The following is a 3,030-nucleotide window of genomic DNA, read 5'->3' as shown; positions in this document are numbered from 1 at the left end:
AAGATGAACACTTACTGGACTTACTTGATTATCCATACATTTTTATTTATTTTTTAAATCATTTTGAAGAACGTTTATTTGTTCATCTCTCAATCATCATTGCGTTGCATTGCATTGCATTATATGTTTCCCCCCTCATAATAAATGCTACAGAGCTTTGATCATAAAACATCTTACTAAGATATTACTGAGAGCTATAGAGTGATAACTGATATTAATATGCTTTTCATGTAAGTAGCCTGTCTTATTGATCTCATTGATCGCTTCTCATTGATTTTACACAAGCTGTCAATCTTACTTTTTGGCATCTGCACCTCAGAATTAAAGTGGCGTGTTTTATTTCTCCTCGCGCACTCACTCTATTATACGGTCTAGAACAGATCATGGTCTAGATGTTTTATAAACAGTTTTCTGACCGTCAGGCTTTACAGGGTTAAAATCATTCTCATTGGATTCCTCGCACGCCAATCAAACCCCGGTTGCCTAGGCAGCGGCTGACGTCACGGCCCCTGCTCCAGCGCCGCGCGAGTGGGAGGGAAACCCCGCGGAGCGCAGAGCAGCGCACAGTCGCAGAGTGGCAGCTGAGCCGTGCAGAAGGAGACCGCTCTAATTCACAGGTTAGCTCACTTTCGTGTCATTCAACTATTCAGTGCGCTGTTGCATACACAAGAAGCGTATTTCTTTGTTTCGTGTCTGCTCGCTTTAACTAAACCGTTTATATCATTCGAAATTGTTCGTAATAAGCGCTTGCCATAGGGATGCTTCAACGCTTTTGCTTGAGAAATGCCTCGATGACGGCTGGGTTCAGCGCCGATAATACCAGAATGATGAGTTTAACTTCTAAAACGAAGCTTGGGCTGTTATTTGACTTAATAAACGCCGTTTCCCGCGTTTTAGCTCCTCAACCGTTGCTGCTTTCCAGACAACGGAAGATGAGTCCTCCTCCTTCGCACGCAGATATCGCTTCGTCTGTCTTTATTCGTGTGTTAGTGAGAATATGAGTGTGAACATGTGATTTATCGCATTCAAGCTTGGTCTTGGAGGAGATCTGGCAAGCCAGATCATGTCGGGCACATTAGGCGGAAAGTAGGGCGTTTACCTCACTGCTTTAACGTTACTACTGTGGAGTTCCTGTCAGTTGAGGGTAGCGACTGTGTGTGTCATTATGAATTTGCTTATGGAAATGAATAGGTGTTCTGGTCTTTGTCAGCACAATGTAATAGATTCTCATTGTGTCTAAAAGGCTGTTGTTGGATTAAATGGGGGCAAACGAGCTGCCCAGTTTAGCGTGGTTTCGTATTGAGACAAAGCGGACGCTAGAAAGGTAACGTCAGGTGAAGAGCGGAACGCGCGAGCGCAGGGCGGGAAGAGTTCGCACACACAAATTCCCGGATGGACCGCGATCAGACAGGAGAGCAGCCCTTTTTTTATATATGGGGTGTCTTGTTTAATAAACATTGTTCGCTGCTTGCTGTTGGGCTGCTGTGTGGACCTGGGCGTGGTCGGCGAAAGCATGTCCGCATTTTTGGCCATTTTCACTCCTTTTCTGTCATATCACGTGAAATGCACTGTAAAAAAAAAAAACTGGCAGCCAGTGTTTTACCGCAAATATACGGTAGCAACATTTTAGGTTTTACGGATTTAACTTGCATTTACATTTAAAAACCGTATTTCATTAACTGATTTAATGTTAATATACCAACCTACTGAAGTACTGACATCTGTGTAAGTACCTTTGTAATACACTGATAACCACCAAGAAAGCAGGTGGTGATGAGAAAGTCACACGATGAACCAAAGCCCAACACAAGCAGCTTTCCCACAAGCTGAGAAGGAACATATTAATATTTATAGAAGGTGCACAGTGTCATTCACACAAACACGAAACACCGTCATGGTGTAACTCGCATGAAGCTGAAATAATGCAATAAGCATTAATTTAACAACATTAGATGTAGCATAAAACCCTAATGTGCACAACTGATTAGAAAAAGCTAAGAAGAAATGTAGTTATGTCAACGAAATAAACATCAAATGTGAAACATATTAGCATATATGCCAACATCATATTTGCTATAATTAATATAGCAGTATAATAATATAATATTAAGAGGTAATCACAGTGGTTCTGGTATTCGAACTTGGTTGCGTGTAAAATTGCTATATATATATTAAACTTTTGTGTTGTGTTAAGTTAATATTGTATGATTTAGATTTTATTTAGTAAATAAATCATAGTAGTTAAATGGCTACTTGGTCTGTTTTTGCTTTGAGAATTAGTTCCAAATCAAATTCAAGCACTAAAACTGTTAAGGCCTGTTCACACCAAGAATGATAACTATACACTTTTAATAATCAATCTAATTCTATGAGAATAGTGAAGTCCACACTAGTGATCGACTGATATTGATATTTTATAACCAATACCGATACCAATTATTTGCGTGTTTATGTGCCCGATAACCGATATATGCAGAACCGATATTTATTTACTGTTATAAAGTAAATAAATGACTGAGTGAAGTAAGTCCATACTTCACTTTGCTTTTTCCTCCTTTCAGTCATCTTAAAAAAAGTGTTGAAAATTAGCAGTCTTTCATGTTAAATTTAATCTTCATATTACAATTTAAAAAAAAAACATTTTATTTAAAGCATCAGCAGCAACACTAATATTAACAATAAGCAAAATAAATGTAGAAGGTCTAATGTTTTCAAATGGAGAAAATAAATAAAGGACAGGAGTAGGGCTGTGCGATCTGGGGGAAAATATCAAATTGCGATTTTTTTGACAGATTGGCGAGCCGACACAGGTTGCGCGCGTGCGTCAAGCCTCATCCATACTGCCAGATGCACTCGTGGAGACTTGCGGTGCGGTGCGAGTATAAACGAGCATTACGAGACAGGCTGCTTGAGTGCGGCAAGCATGAACGGCTCGTCCGTGACACGGGATTCGTGCCGCGTGGGGCAGAGAGGAGCGAGTATGAGAAGCATTCACAGACACAGGCTGTGTGTGCGCTCTTCTGAATTGGG

The 3,030-nt window shown here is 40.3% G+C and overlaps 1 protein-coding gene across 1 annotated transcript in view; it reads left to right on the top strand.

Annotated features, from left to right (window-relative positions):
• Positions 1–421: 421 nt before the first annotated feature.
• Positions 422–3,030, top strand: part of LOC107672854 (14-3-3 protein beta/alpha-A-like) — a 21,331-nt gene continuing 18,722 nt past the window's right edge. Inside the window, exon 1 of the mRNA XM_016466229.1 lies at positions 422–617. The gene's annotated coding sequence lies outside the window, so the exon portion shown is untranslated. The remainder of the gene's footprint in view (positions 618–3,030) is intronic.

The sequence above is a fragment of the Sinocyclocheilus anshuiensis genome, unplaced genomic scaffold, assembly GCF_001515605.1.
Source record: "Sinocyclocheilus anshuiensis isolate Anshui unplaced genomic scaffold, SAMN03320099.WGS_v1.1 scaffold132, whole genome shotgun sequence".
Lineage (NCBI taxonomy): Eukaryota > Metazoa > Chordata > Actinopteri > Cypriniformes > Cyprinidae > Sinocyclocheilus > Sinocyclocheilus anshuiensis.
Note: the sequence above shows the minus strand (reverse complement) of the source record. Positions and strands in the feature narration are given on the sequence as shown.